Source organism: Meles meles, chromosome 12 (assembly GCF_922984935.1).
Source record: "Meles meles chromosome 12, mMelMel3.1 paternal haplotype, whole genome shotgun sequence".
Classification (NCBI taxonomy): domain Eukaryota; kingdom Metazoa; phylum Chordata; class Mammalia; order Carnivora; family Mustelidae; genus Meles; species Meles meles.
Genome location: NC_060077.1, coordinates 60,076,465 through 60,093,285, shown reverse-complemented (window position 1 = coordinate 60,093,285; position 16,821 = coordinate 60,076,465). Strand labels below are relative to the sequence as shown.

The window sequence follows — 16,821 nt, the reverse complement described above, 5'->3', positions numbered from 1 at the left end:
CTCAATCCCAGGACTCTGGGATCATGACCTGAGCCAAAGGTAGACACTTAACCCACTGAACTACCTAGGCATCCCCAAAACTTTTGTGTTTCAAATGACCCCACCAAAAAAGTAAAAACAATGCACAGAATGGATAAAATTCTTACAAATAATATATCTCATAAGGGACTTGAATGGAATATATAAGAACTCTGAAAACTCAACACTAAAAAGACAACCTAATTTAAAGCATCAAAATAGATACTTCTTCAAAGAAGATATACAAATAACCAAGAAGCACATGAAAAGTCGTTCAATATCATTAGCCACTAAGCAAATGCAAATTCAAACAATTAGATATCACTTCAAATCCACTAGGAAGGTATAATAAAAAAGACAGATAAAATCAAATATTGGCAAAGGTATGGAGCAACTGGAACCCTCACAGATTGCAGGTAAGAATGCAAAATGGTACAGCAACTTTGGAAAACAGTCTGGCAGTTCTTCAAAAAGTTAAACATAGAGTTGACATACAACCCAGCAATTCTACTCCTAATACACCCAAGAGTAATGAAAATTTATGTTTACAAAAAACTTGTGGACAAATGTTTATAGTTATATTATTCATAATAGCCAAAAACTGGAACCAATGCAAATGTCTATTAGCTGATGAGTGTATCAAGTGACAGAAACGCATATTGTTTTTAAAACTAAGAATAAAACACATTTTCCAAGGAACAAAGCATAAGATAGTATGACATATAATATTTTTAGAGGTGAGTTATATGATCAATTACATTCATGGTTAAATGCGCACCCCAAAAAAGTTCACATTCTCATACTCACTGATTACTTCTTTTAGTTCAAATACATTCTCACTTCATTTCATAATCTAACTACTAAAATCTGATAAGGACATTATAGAAAACAAAAATTATGATCCAATCTATCTAATAAATATAGCTGGAAAAAATCCAAAAAGAAAAAAAAACAAAAACAATAGAGCCAAGGCAAATCCAAATCCAAAGATATGAAAAGATAATACATCCAAGATGAGTTTATCCCAGGAAAGCAAGACTTATGTAAGAGTTGAAACATGATGTAATTTACCATATTAATAGAATAAAGGAGAAATGTTCTATGATCATCTATAAATACAGAAAAGGCATTTGTCAAAATTCAACCAACTCATGATAAAACCTCTACAATCTAGGGACTGAAGGAACTTCCCCAAACTAATAAGGAGCATCTAATCTGTAAAAACCTAGAGTTATTACAAGGATGGGAAAGAAAACTCTCCTTAACCTTGTACTTAAAACACAAAACAAGAATGTCAGCTATTACTACTCCCATTCAATACTGATTGGAGTTCCTAGTCAGTCCAATAATATAAGAAATCAAAGTAAAATGCATACAGATTAGAAAGAAAGAAGTAGAATTTTACGTGCAGATAATATGATTGTGAATGTAGAAAACAGAAGGAAACTACAGAAAATATATTAAATAAGGTAAATTTAAGAAAATCACAGTGTTATTATGGTACCCAGCCTCTAAAATGGGTCCCAGTGATCCCTGTCTCCTCATATTCATGTCCTTGTTTAATTCCTTCCCCTTGAATGGACCTAGTGACTCTCAAAATTGACTGGATATCACTTCTAAGAGACTAGGTTACAAATGGTAGTGACTTCTGTCTGGATTATTCTTGCTCACTCTGATGGGAGCCAGTTGCCAAGTTATAAGCTGCCATATGGAGAGGCACTTGAAACAAGGAATGGAGGGAGGCAGCCAACAGCCAGCAAAGAACTGGAAAAAAAAAAAAAAAGTCTTAGAAAGACATCACTGGAAATTGAAGAAAGGGGAAGCACTGTATGTGGTAGCAGAAAGTTTACCCATATCATACCATCGTTAGTAATGTGGGAAGTAAGAAATGTGCCTAATGAGGTGGATAACCACTGAATCTAAGGTGATTTTCAAGTAAAGTGTTGAAGGTGCTGCCTGGTTTCTTCCTGGGCCTTACTGTGAATTGGAAGAAAAGATAAATTCAAGGCAAGCCTATTAAACCAAAATGAGTCAGACTTTCATATTTCCAAAGATTCTCAGCCTCTCCACATAACAAACATGCCAAAAGTAAGAAAAGTCTTCAGAATAAATTTCAAATCCAGGACACTACCAGGAAAAACAAGCTCTAGAGATAAAGCCAAAAGTTAACTATTAAGACCTTAGAAAGATCAAAGTTGATGCCACAATATAGTCATACAAAAGGCACTGTGAAGAGTTGAATGATGGGCCTCACCAATCCTCTCAGTTAAACAGTAAGGCCTCCAGTTTTTTGTTTTTTGTTTTTTTTAAAAAGAGGGGGGCCTCTAGTATTTTATATAGTTAAAATTCTGTGATGTTAGGTAGCCATAGATAATACATATTTTAACATATTAGTTATTTTAAATTCCTCATCAGACAATTTCAACTGTATGTGCTTCTGTTGCTTTGTCTCTTTTGCACGATTTCCCTTGTCTTTTCAAATGCTCATAATTTTAGTGATATCAGGATATCTTGAGTAAGACAGTAAAATCTGAGGCAAATAATTTCTATGCTTGGTAACGGGCAGACCTTTCCTTTGGTTAGGTTTTTAGTGCAGGAATTGTATTTATCTAACAGAAGTTAGGCAGGTTTGTTGTTTGCTGTTGCTATGTTATCCTCAGTGCACCAAAGGCTTCAAATTCCTCTAAAGCATAACTTCTCTTCATGTGGGACCACATGCTTTCCTAAGTCTGCTGTACCCTCAGCTGTCTCCCAACCTAGAGGGTTTGTCTCTTATGAGTTTCTCACCAGTATTCAGTTGTTAATTCTACTAGACACTGGTTAGTTTGCTGGTGGGGAGTCTGGGTTAGGGTGCTGCTCGCCACTATTCTAAGTAGACCTAGGCTAATCAGAATCCCCATGCCTGGGTTTCAAAGCGCTCCTCTCTCTTACTGCAGTTCTGGAACTGCAGTTTCTGGGATGTAATACTGCATTCCTCTGAGGTTATTTTCTGTCCCCTCCTCTCCCAGCTTCAATGTTTTCAACAGTGCTTTAAGGGCCCCTCTTTCCTGAACTTACGGTTTTTGTTACATAGGAGAGACACAGAAGAGGTCTCCAGGACATATTTGTGTCCTTTCCATTGCAACCATTGTTCCCTTCCCCAGGCTTATAGCAAGAAAAAATGCTTTATCGGGGCTCTCATCAAGTGGAGCTTATGGAGAAAAAGCTTGCAAGACAGTTCAAGATCCACCCTGCAAGACAGCTCAAGCTCCAGAGGGTTCCCCATTCTCTCTTGCCCACAGTTGGCCTCCACCAATTTGTTATCTACTGCAGCTGAAATGTCCCTTCCTATTGCCAGTTGTGTCTACCCCAAGCAAGCTAGTGCTCACCCTTCATCTTTCCTTGCAGGCACATGTCTCTCCTGACATTTCAAGTTATGGTTGCTTTGTGAATTGAGCTCTCTGATTGTTTCAAGGAATGTCCTGAGCTTGCAGTTTGTTTCACCTCCCTCCCTCTCCCCTCCCTTCCCGCCTCCCTCCTACCCTCTTTCCCTTTCTTCCTTCCTTCTTTCCCTTTTTTCTTTTTAATTATAAGGTTGGGAGCAACATCCTCTGCAGCCACTTAGACTTACCTATAATTATTTAAAACATACTTACGTATTTAGTTGTTTCTGCTCTTATTAAAATAATTCAGGGGTGCCTGGGTGGTTCAGTCAGTTAAATGACTGACTGACTCTTGATTTTAGCTGGGGTCATGGTCTGAGCAGTCATGGGATACAGCCAGCACCAGACTTTGTGCTCAGCCCAGAGTCTGTCCCTCTCCCTCCGCCTCTGCCCCTCCTTTGGAGCGCAGGCTCTCTCTCAAATAAATAAATAAAAGCTTAATTAATTAATTAACTCCACAAGGAGACAATTAGATTGAGGTGGCTTTACTGCCTTAGCAGCCTAAGGTAGCAAACCAAATCTTACACCCATAATGCCTTAAGGTTAAGAAATTAAAACCCAATCCATCACCAACAGCCACCTAGCCATTCCCAAATAAGGCAATGGCTTATGTTACAGCCCAGGCAAATACTTTCATTGTTTTGCTTCCATCTTTTCTCCCATAAAAGTCTCTTCCCTAGCTCCTGTTGGTGGAGGGCTCCTAAACACTGTCAGTGCTGGGCTGCCTGATTTGAATGGATTTTTTTGCTCATATTGAGTCTTAAAAATGTAGTATGTCTCAGTTTATTTTTTAACACTCTTATTTTCCTAATATGCCCTCCCAATTTTCAAAGTTGGAACAATTTTATCAACAAAATAAATGACAATAGTATTGGGTTATAATCCACAGAACCATAATATTTATTAATGTGAAAAGATAAACCGAGGCATATTACATTATGCCATCCATAAGAGGAAAAAAAATGCTATAGGAAAATTAACTGCTTATAGGAAGTAGTATCTGGCCAGAACCAAAAAAAAAAAAAAAAAAAAGGATTGTCAAGTACATGCTAATCAATTAAAAAATATTCTTTGAATTGTACAAGCTCAGAATAGACAATCTGAAAATGAATTTTGGCATACTAAGTGTTCTATAGTGTCAAGATACACTAAAGTTCAAAGAATGCCTTTTTACCTAAGTCAAGTTGAAAATTCCTTATGTTTTCTTGAAATTTATTATATAATCCATCATAAATACAATTAATGCAAAAAAAATTCACTAAGGCTTCAAATAGGAAAGCAAAAAGTCACTGAAAAATTAAAGTCTAACTTCCTTATTGTACTGCAATGTACATTTAATTATAACAAAAAAGTTATGATTAGTTTAAAAAATAAAAGACCAGAATAAATATAAAATAATAATGATCTACTCATTTTACAATGGGAAACTAATGGTGTTACACTTTCTATTTTTCTTCTAAGAAATGGCAAGTAGAAATAGCAAACTGTCCTCTGGGAAAAATCAAAGTATCTGAGCCTAAAAAAGAACCCTGTCCTCAAATGAGTTAGTGCACAAGTATTCACTGGGGAACCATGCATTATTTGACACTGTAGGCACAGGACATGAAATAGTGGGGGTTTTTTAGGCTTCTTGGAACATGGCTCATATACATCAAAAACTGCAACTGTGGCCAAGATTATTTTTAAACTTTTTTTCCTTTAAAGACTAAGCTATAGTACAGTTTGTACATTAGTTTATGGTATGCCTCCCCATCTTAAAAAGTCTCAGTAAAAAATGCAAATCCATATATAAAGAACTGTCACCATCTTTCAGCACAAACTACAATATTTTGCAAAGCCATTCATTTTTCAAGTCCCCATAAATGACACTCCTTTTCCCATCTATGCAAACAATTCATTAATTTTACTGTAAAAGACTTTTTGAGGTCACTTAATTCAGCAATCTTGAACCAAAAAAATTCTCTCTATCCTAAGACCTTCTAGAAAGATCAATCAATATCCCACTTATCCTTCTGCAAATGTAAATCAATGCTGGACACCTCAGGGAAACCCCTTCATTTACTTGAAACACATATATCAAGTCATGTCTTACATTCTCTTCCACAAGCTAAATAATTCATAATACTCCCAATTTATCTTTGTGGTATCTATTCTCCATTAGCTTGTAAATTTTGATTTGTATTTGTATTCGTATTCTATTGTCAATGTACATAACACACGTGAAAAAGTTTCCTGGGCATATACAGATTATTAAGGAGGCATCTAAAGTTTATTAAAAACTCACACCAGGTTTGTTTTTGTTTAACTCTATTTGCTCTCTTCCCAAATGGCACAATATTGCTTGTGCATGTTCAGGTTAAATTTAACTATGAACCATACATTCTTTATGTACTGGGCCTAACTGGTAAGTCTTTCTCTTAAATGAATTTCTAATTTATTTTTATCCTCAGGCATATAATAACCTGTACTTGTAACTACCATCTTTTGTCCTGTTTGAATGAATCCATTTTCCAAACTATTATGCCAACCCTGAATTTTATTTGTTTCTTTCATTAACATTTATTCTTGTTTACAAATACAAAAAAATCGTATAGGCATCTTTTGGATAAATAGATCTTTTTCATCCTAACACCAAAAAAGATATTGACTACAAAGGACCTCACAACCAGATTCTTTTTTTTTTTTTAAATGTGTTTTTCTTTTTTTTTTTTTTTTAAGATTTTTATTTATTTATTTGACAGAGAGAGAGATCACAAGTAGGCAGAGAGGCAGGCAGAGAGAGAGGAGGAAGCAGGCTCCCCGCGGAGCAGAGAGCCCGATGCGGGGCTCGATCCCAGGACCCTGAGATCATGACCTGAGCCGAAGGCAGCGGCTTAATCCACTGAGCCACCCAGGCGCCCCTCACAACCAGATTCTTAATGGACCCCTCCAAGGTACAGATACACCAGTCTTGGAATTTAGATACATAGGATTTTCCCACTAACATTTTGAAAGTGAAGGCCATGCTTTTACCAAAAAAAAAAAAAAAAAAAAAAAAAAAAAAAGTATGCTTTTTTAAAGGTGCTTTTCACCTCAAAGGCACATTTAAAAGAAGCTAGTTACCACTTTACCTTTATATTACTTGTCACCTTGTAACTGAAAAACATGTTATTTATTTTGTATATTCTGTTGAGAGCTACTGACCATGATTTTGAAATATGCTTGCTAATGATCAGTATGAGGTGCTAAGCACTCTCAGTGACTTCTCCCCTAATATAATGTTAATAGATCTGCATGATATCTGAAATTCTTTAAGTATACTATATTTAAATAGGTCATAGGACTACATAAGGTTTTCCAAATCTTCTAACACCTTCTGCATTGACTTGACCTTTATCACAACTGAAACAATTTTCAATCTTTATACCTTATTTTTACTGGAGAGCCTTAAATGAAAATAACTTTTAAAACTTCAGCTTCCTAATAATCCCCTCTTAATACCTTTTCCTCTCTACTTTTAAAATTATACTTTTAAACTTATTCTCTATTTATTCAAGTCTATTAGTTTAAAAAGCCATGTACCAGGCAAGGTAGGCAGAACACAAAGCAAACAGTATCTCTCCTGTTTTATAGACATGATTTGAAAAGCAAAGTATATAAATTTAAAACAGTGTGTTTACTTATGAACAAGCAAATATATCTAACTCTCTTTTATTCAAAGAGAAAACTTTTTTCTCTTCTGATATGAAAGTTGAGCTTTCATCTTCTCCGTTTCTTCATTTTCCACTTTCCTTCTTCTTCCTGAACAATTAAGTCTTAAAACCTTGAAAGTGGGGCAGAATCAGAATCAGACTGAGATCAGGAGGGCAAATGTACAAGGTCTTCCCAGTAGGATGTCAATGGCCCGGCAGGTTGAGAAGGACATCGACACATGGCAGGTAGTCCAGCATGGGTGTCACAGCCTCAGTGAAATGAGAAGAGCATCCATGTGGAAGAATTGCCTAGCATGGGTATAAGAGCCTAAGCATTTGAGGTGGGTATCCTTGTAAGGGGGTAGGAGTGACCCAGCATGGAGATTCAGAGCCCAAGTATGGTGAGGGTGAAGCAGGGTTTCTGCAGTGGTTGGGAGTAGGTGCCTGTACAGAAGAGCCTATGAAGACTGATGAGAACACACACAATGGCTAACCTCCAGCAGTTTATCACGGCCAAAGGAAGATGCGGAAGACACAGACTCATGGTGTCAGAGCTCAGGCAGAATGAGAAAGATTATTCTCAAGAAAGCTCTGGCTGGTAAAATGTCAGAGCTTGAGGGTGAGTGAGGAAGGTATCAATACAAGGGAGAGGACCAATGTGGAGGTCAGAGCCAGAGAAGGATAAGGAAACCATAACTCCAAAGGGAGAGCCTGGTGTGGGTGTCAAAGCCTAAGCAGATCAAACATGATATTCAAGTAGTGGGGGCAGCCCAACATAAAGGGTCCGAAGAGTAGAGTGAGGAGGGCATTCAAGCAGAGTATGGCCTAGACTGGTGTGCTGAAATATAAGCAGGGAGAAGAGGGTGTCCATGGGAGGGGGACTGAACTAGAATGGGGAGTCAGATCTCAAGCAGTTATAAAGAAGGCTTCTGTGCAATAGAAGGAGAAGCAGCAGAGAGGGATGATTAGTTACACACAAGTGACTGACCAAAAAAGTAAACATATTAAAAATAACATAAACCAGATTTCTGTATGTCAACCAGGAGAGTTATAATAATTTATCAGGCACTCACAAATATTTATGAATAACACCCATACCTTGGGCCATGAAATAAACCTAAAAAAAAAAATTGAAAATTGGGGGAGGGTGCCTGCGTGGCTCAGTGGGTTAAGCCTCTGCCTTCAGCTTAGGTCATGATCTCAGGGTACTGGGATCAAACCTCGAATCAGGCTCTCTGCTCAGCAGGGAGACTGCTTCCCTCTCTGTCTCTGCCTGCCTCTCTGCCTACTTGTGATCTCTTTCTCTCTCTCTCTCTGTCAAATAAATAAATTAAATATTACAAAAAAATTTAAAAAAATAAAAAGTTTGAAAAAAAAATTTAATGTTTTCTGGACAGAATAAAACACACTAGAAATCAATATTACAAAGACAAGAGAAAAATCTCCAAACACTTGGAAATTATAAAACATAGTTCTAAATAAGCATGAGTCAAAAAGGAAGTCTCAATGAAATTTTAAATATATATACATATTGAATGCAAATGAAAATAAAACAAATTAAAATGCATACAATGCACTGAAAGGCATAACGAGAAGGAAGATTATAGCACTACATGCTGACAGTAAAAGGATTGGTCTTTAAGTTCCTCCTATTTTAAGAAACTAGAAAAAGAACCAAAAAAACCCAAAGCAATATGAAGGAAGGAAATAAGAGCAAAAGTCAATAAATTGAAAATAGGAAAAACAGATAAAATCAATGAAATAAAAAGCTGGTCTCTGAACAAAAGTCAATAAAACTGATAAACCAGGAAAGACTGACTAAATGAGAAGGTACAAATCAGCAATATCACAAGTAAAGCACTATAGATCCTGCAGTAATTAAAAGGATAATAAGAGAATACTATGAACAGCTTTATATTCATAAATTTGGCAACTCAGAAGAAATGAAACAATTCTCAAAAACCATAACTCCTAAAACTCAACCAAGACAAAATAGACAATTTGAATAATCTTGTAACCACTGAAGACATTAAACCTGTAACTGAAAAGTTCTTTTAAACTATACCTTCAGGCCCAGAGGATTTCAGTGGAGAATTCTATTGAATGTTTAAAGAAGAATTAACACCAATTTTATAGTTTTTTCCTGGAAAACAGAAAAGGAGAGAATACTTTTTTAAAGATTTTATTTATTTGAGAGAGAAAGCATGCATGTGTGTATGCCCATGATAGAGCACAAGCAGTAGGGAGGGAGGGGACCAGAGAGAAGCAGAGGGAGAAGCAGACTCCCCACTGAGCAGGGAGTCCAAGGCAGGACTCGATCCCAGGACCCTGGGAATCAGGACCTGAGCCAAAGACAGATGCTAACCAACTGAGCCATCCAGGCACCTGGAGAGAATACCTCTTAACTCATTTTATAAGGCTAGTAGTACAAGACTAAGCCAGTTAAAAAAAAGGAAAGAAAACTACAGTCCAATGCCCTTCATGAACTTTGATATAAAAATTCCAAACAAAATAACAGAAAATCAAACATAGTAAGTAAGATTTATTACAAGTATGCAAAGCAGCTTCATATTCAAATATCAATTAATAAGATCCGCCATCTCAATAGCTAAAACTTCAGGAAAACTCATATGATCATACCAGCTGAAGCAGAAAAAATGTTAGACAAAAATTTAGCATGCAATCATAACAAAAACCCTTTTATAAAGTGAGGAATAGAGGGGAACTTCCTCAACTTTATAAAGAGCATCTACAAAAATTCTACACCTAATATTATACTTAATGATAGACTGAATGCTTTCCACATAAAATTAGGAACACAATAAGGATGTCCTCTCTCACCACACTTATTTACATAGCACTGCAAGCCCTAGCCAGCACCATGACACAGAAAAAAGAAATAAAAAACATACATATTGGAAAGAAAGTAATAAAACTGTAACTACTTGCAAATTATATGACTGTAATTGTCCTAAGGAATCAATAGGAAAACTCTGAGAACTAATAAGCAAGTTCAGCAAGATTACAGGAATTCAGACAAACACACAAACTTCAATTACATTTCAACCACAAACAAACGTGAAAACCAAAATTAAAAACACAGTACCATTTACAATTGCTCCAAAGAAAATTGAATACTTAGATATAAGTGCAAGAAAATACATATAAGATCTGTATCTTGAAAATTACAAAATTCTGATGATAGAAATCAAAAGACCTAAATAAATGAAGAGACATACCATATTCATGGACTGGAAGATACAACAAAGTAAAGATATCACTTCTTCCCCAAACTGATCTATAGTTTTAATGTAATACCAGCAAGTTGTTTGTTTGTTTATTTTTTTATAAACATTGACAATCTTCTAAAATTATTATGGAAAGGCACAGGACTAGAAGTGTTAAAATAATTAAAGTGTTTTTAACTCTTTAAACACTTTAAACATTTTTAACACTAAAGTGTTAAAATAATTAAAAGAATAATGTGTGAGAAGTCACTCTATCCAATATTAAGGCTTACAACATAGCTGTAATAATCAAGACAGCTGGCAGAAGAAAAAACACAAGGATGGATTAGATAAGAGAACTCCAAAAGAGACACATGTAAATATGTCCAACTGATTTTTCCCAAAGGTGTAAAAATTTCAACAAATGGTGCTGGAGCACTTGAACATCAATAGGCAAAAACAAAAACAAAAACAAAAACAAAAAAACAGCAGCAGCAGCTCAACGTAAACTTCATATATTATGCAAATTAACTCAAAATGCATTATTGGCTTAATACAGAATATAAAAATAAAAAACTTAAAAAAAAATAGGAGATCACCTAAGATCATCCATAAGAGAAAAAATTGATACACTGGACCTAGTTAAAATTTTTTGCTCTATGAAAGACCTTGAGAGAAGGCATGCTACAGATCAGGGAAGCATCTGCAAATTACATATGCAACAAAGGACTTGTCTATAGAACGTATAAAGAACTGTTAAAACTCAACAAGAACAACAAAAAAATTCCAACAAAAAATGAACAAAAAGGATGAACAGATATATCACTGAAGAAGGTATAAATGGCAAATAAGCATTATGAAACAATGTCCAAAACAACAGGTCATAAATGGTCATCAGAGTAATACAAATTAAAACCACAATGAGATAACACTAAGTACCTCCAAGAATGGCTAAAATAAAGAATAATTATAACAAATGTTGGTAAGAATGCAAGGATCTAGGTCTCTCTTGCATTGCTGGTGGGAATGTAAAATGGTAAACATTTTGAAAACAGTTCAGCCACTTCTTACAAAACTAAATATGCATTTATGACACAATATCCCAAAGAAATGAAATGTTATGCTCATACTAAAGCCTATATATGAATGTTCATAACTTCATTTGTAGCAATCAAAAACTAGAAAGGGGCACCTGGCTGGCTCTGTGGATAGAACATGAGACTCCTGATCTTGGGATTAATATTCAAGCCTCACATTGGTGTAGAGATTACTTAAAAGAATAAAAATCTTAAAAAAAAAATGAATAACAGAAAGAAGCCACACATCTTTCAATAGGTGAATGGTTAAACTATGGTACATCCACCCATGGAATATTACTTAGCAATAAAAGGAACAAACTTTGATTCATGCAACAATCTGAATGGATCTAAAAGGAATTATGGCGAGTGAGGAAAAAAGCCAACCTCAAAAGATAGCATTCTGTATGATTCCATTTACAAAGCATTCTTAAAATGACAAAATTATAGAGATGGAAGGTGGGTTAATGGTTGCTAAGGATTAGGGAAGGGAGTAGGAAGGAAAGTCAGCTATGTCTATAAAGAGACAACATGAGTGATTTTTTTAACAAAACCGTTTTGTATCTTTACTCTGGTGATGGTACACAAATCTACATGTGATAAAACTGCATAGAACTATACACACACACACACACACACACACACGTGAGTACATGTAAAATCTATACAAGGTTGATGGGTCCTATCAATGTCAATTTCCGAGTTGAAATATTGTATCATAGTTAATCAAAATACTACCATTGGTGAAAACTGGGGAGAGGGCACTTGAGCTCTCTCTGTATTATTTCTTAGGTAAATCCAGAATTACCTCAAAATGAAAAGTTCAAAAAAAAGTATCACCTTGGGGCACCTGGATGGCTCAGTCCGTTGAGCAGGCACCTCTTGATTTTGGCTCAGATCATGATTTCAGAGTCCCAGGATAGAGCCCAAGTCAGGCATCATGCTCAGCAAGGAGTCTGCTTAAGGATTTCTCTCTCTCTCTCTCTCTCCTTTGCTCCTCCCTCCCTGCTCTCATGCACACATGCTCTCTCTCTCACTCTCTAAAATGATAAAACTTAAAAAAAAAAAACGAAAAGAAAAGAAAAAGCATCATCTTGGGTACCTGAGTGGCTCAGTTGGTTAACTGTCTGCCTTTGGCTTGGGTCATGATCCCAGGGTCCTGGGACCAAGTCCCATTTCGAGCTCCTTGCTCAGTGGGGAGTCTGCTTCTCCCTCTCCCTCTGCCTCTTCCCCCCTGTTCATGCTCTCTCTCATGCTCTCTCTCTAATAAATAAAATCTTAAAGAAAAAAAAAAAAGAATCATCTTGCTATTTTATTTTTGTTTTGGTGAGTCCTGAACTAGAATAAAATAAATGTCCATGAGTACATTATTATTATTATTACTACTATTATTGATAAAAATAAATAACAAAATGAATACTGAAATAAATAAATACAAATATACATACAGCAGGAGGGAGAGCTCATCTTTAAATAAGAATTCTGATTAATAAATGCAAACAAACTGGGAAAACATAAAGTAACTATTAGAACATCACACTAATAGTTGTTGCAGTGAAGTCTCTGATAAGTGCTTATAACAGTGGGTAAAGGTTTCAGAAAAAAAACCGGTGGATTTCAATAATCCTCATGGATCTCTACCAATTTATTAACTACAGAGAACACCGCAACTTTTCAGGAGAGAAACTAGTACACTCTATGTCAACTACGTTATCATAGTTAAAACCACCAGTAACAACACATCAACCTGGGGGAACAGGTGGTGGGTAATGGGGAGGGCACGTTTTGCATGGAGCACTGGGTGTTGTGCAAAAAGAATGAATACTGTTACGCTAAAAAAATAAATAAAATGGAAAAAAAAAAAAACACATCAACCTTATACTTTCCCTGATATAATATCATAATGCAATATAATTATGAGAAAACATGAAAAAAAATATGAAAGAAATACTACAAAATATCTGACCAGTATTCTTCAAAAGTGACAGGTCATGGAAAGCAAAGAAAAACTAACATACTGCCACAAATGGGAGGAGACTAAGGAAACATAAAAATGAATATAAAATGTGATATTGGAACAGAAAAAAAATAGTAGGAAAGCTGAGGAAATCTGAATAAACCATAGCTAATTAATACTCTTGTACCAATATTAATTTTTGACTATCACAATGCATTATTCAAGATGTTAACTATAGCAAGCTGGATGAAAGTTAAAAAAAAGCTATGATGAGTTCTGATAAAGAGTTTTATTGAATATAAATCATCATATAATGAGATTAACTCACTTACAGTGTACAATTCAATGACTTTTCGTATATTTTCAGAGTTCTGCAACTATCACTAAAATCTAAAATTAGAACACTTTCATCCTTCCCAAAAGAAACCTTGTATTCACTAGCAGTCACTGTCCATTTCTCATTCCTCCAATACTGTACTATTTCAGCAACTTTTCTGTAAGCCTAAAATTATTTCAAAATAATACAAAAAAGTAATGATCATTTACACTGAATTAAAATTTAAATAAATTAAATATATAAAAACAATACATATTAATAAATACAAATTATGACACACTGTGGCATATAATCAAGAGAGGAAAATGAAGTTAAAGTTACTGAGTTCTAAAGTTCTTGAAATGTTTAAAATAGAGCTAAAGGTATCAATTAATATTAGACTGTGATTAGTCAAGAATGCATATTACAAATCCCCAGGGTGACCACAGGTTGATTTAAACAAGAAAATGAGGGGTGCCTAGGTGACTCAGTTGGATGAGCATCTGCCTTCGGCTTAGGTCATGACCTCAGGGTTCTGGGATTGAGCACTGTGGGCTCCCCGCTCAGTGGGGAGTCTGCTTCTATCCCTCCTTCTGGTCATAACCCCAAGCTCACTCACTCTTTTTCTAGAATAAATAAAATCTTAAAAAAATTAAAAAAAAACAGGAAGATGAGTACATTGAGCATAACTAGTAACTATAGCATCAATACATAAGACAAAAATTGGAAAGGAAAATATAATTGTTTTTATTTGTAGATTACATGATCGTTACTGTATATTGAAAATCCATAGTGTTCTGCCAAAAAAACTATTATAACAAGTAAATTTAGAAAGTTTGAGATCAAGCTAATATTAAAAAAATCCATTATATCATATGAGAAATGAAATAAAATTTATAAATGTATAATAAAAATTTTAAATTATGCCATTTACAATAGTATCAAAAACATAAAATACTTGAGGATAACATATGTGCATATTCTATAACCTGTACTATGAAAACTACAATTCACTACAGAAAAAAAATTTAAGATAATCTAAATAAATGGAGAAATACGACATATACCAACCGAAAGACTCAATAATGCAAAGATGTCAATTTTCCTCAAGATGATCTACAAAGTCAATACATCCCAAACAAAATTCTCAGAGGCAACTATCCTTTAAAAATTAACAAGCTAATTCTAAAATTTACAGGGAAATGCAAAGGACCTCAAAAAGTCAAAACAGTTTTCACAAAGAGCAAATCTGTAAGATTTATCTGATTTCAAGAATTACTATAAAATTACAGTAATCAAGTCAGTTTGGTATTGGCCTAAGGACAACACAAAGATCAATGCAATGGAATGAAAAGCTCAGGGAAAGACCAGGTATGCTTTTGACAAGGAGGTGGAGGTAATTCTGCAGGAAGGATAGTCTTTTCTATAAAAGGAAAAAATCTTTGTTGGCGTGGGACAGGCAATATTTTTTGGATAGAACACTAAGGACATGAACCACAAAAGAAAAAACTGATGAACTGAAGTTCATCAAAATAACGAATTTTGCTTTACAAAAGAAAACATTAAGACAGTGCTCACTTCAGCCGCACCATATACTAAAATTGGAACAATACAGAGAAGATTAGTATGGCCCCTGTATAAGGATGACAAGCAAATTCGTGAAGTGTTCCATATTTGGGGGGGGGGGGGCTGTGAATTCAAGCCCTTCGTTGGGTGTAGAAATTACTTAAAAATAAATATTTTAAAAAGAAAAAGAAAACATTAAGATAATTAGAAAGCGGGGCGCCTGGGTGGCTCAGTGGGTTAAGCCACTGCCTTCGGCTCAGGTCATGATCTCAGGGTCCTGGGATCGAGCCCCACATCGGGCTCTCTCCTCGGCAGGAAGCCTACTTCCTCCTCTCTCTCTCTGCCTACTTGTGATCTCTCTCTGTGTGTCAAATAAATAAATAAAATCTTTAAAAAAAAATTAGAAAGCAAGGTTTGGGGGAAAAACCATATATATGACAACTTGCATCATCCAAAGTATATAAAGAAAACCTCAGTATCAAGAAGAGCAAGGGATGGGTCAAAAAAAAAAAAAAAAGAAACTGGCAAAAAATTTTAACAGATACTTAAAAGAAGAATGGCCAATCATTCCACTAATCTTAGGAAAACACAAATTCATTCCATAAGGAGATATCACTATACTCATTAGAATGGCTAAAATTTAAAGAAATGACAATACCAAGAGTTAGTGTCTATGCTGAATGATGGCATTCTCATCAGCTGCTAGGGGAAGTGGGAAATAACACAACCACATTAGGAGACAGTTTGGCAGTTTCTTATAAAGTTAAATATACATTTATCACAGAAAAGAGTAATTCTATACCTAAAGTATTTGCAGAAGAAAAATTAAGGGGCGCCTGAGTGGCTCAGTGGGTTAAGCCTCTGCCTTTGACTTGGGTCGTGATCTCAGGGTCCTGGGATTGAGTCCCGCATTGGGGAGCCTGCACCCCACTCCCCCTGCCCCCCCGCCCCCCTGCCTCTCTGCCTACTTGTGATCTCTGTCAAATAAATAAAATCTTTATTTTTTTTAATAAATAAAATCTTTAAAAAAAATTAAGACATCAAATCCACACAAACACTTGCACATGAATATTATAGAAGCTTTATTCATAAAAGGCAAAAACTTGAACAACCCAAAGGTCCGTTTTACAGATGAATAAACAAACTAAAGTACATGCAAACAAAAGAATACTAATCAACAATAAACAATGAACTACACCTACATGCAACAAATTGAAAAAAAAAAAACCTCTCAAAAACATTACTCCCTGAAATAAGCCAGATATGAAAAGACATATATACTATGATTCCACTTACGTGAAGGATCTAGAACAGTCAAATTCACAAAGATTCAGAGAATAGTGGTTACCAAAGACTCTGAGGGAGTGAAGAGTGAGGAGTATATTTTTAATGGACACAGAGTTTCAATGATGAAGAAGTTCTGGAAATGGACTGTGGAGATGATTGCACAACAGTATGAATGTATTTAATACCACTGAACCGTACACTTAAAAATGGTTAAGATGATAAGTTTTATGTTATGTATATTTTACCACACACACAAAATCATTTTGCTGAGGGAAAAATGT

At 35.3% G+C, this 16,821-nt stretch overlaps 1 protein-coding gene and 1 non-coding gene across 9 annotated transcripts in view; one reads left to right on the top strand and one right to left on the bottom strand.

The window, feature by feature from the left end:
* Positions 1-16,821, bottom strand: part of KIAA1328 (KIAA1328 ortholog) — a 332,624-nt gene that overhangs the window by 294,966 nt on the left and 20,837 nt on the right. The gene's annotated exons all lie outside the window — the stretch shown is intronic.
* On the top strand, positions 15,257-15,365 carry LOC123954754. Its single transcript, XR_006821131.1, has one exon. It is a non-coding gene; the product is annotated as a U6 spliceosomal RNA (small nuclear RNA).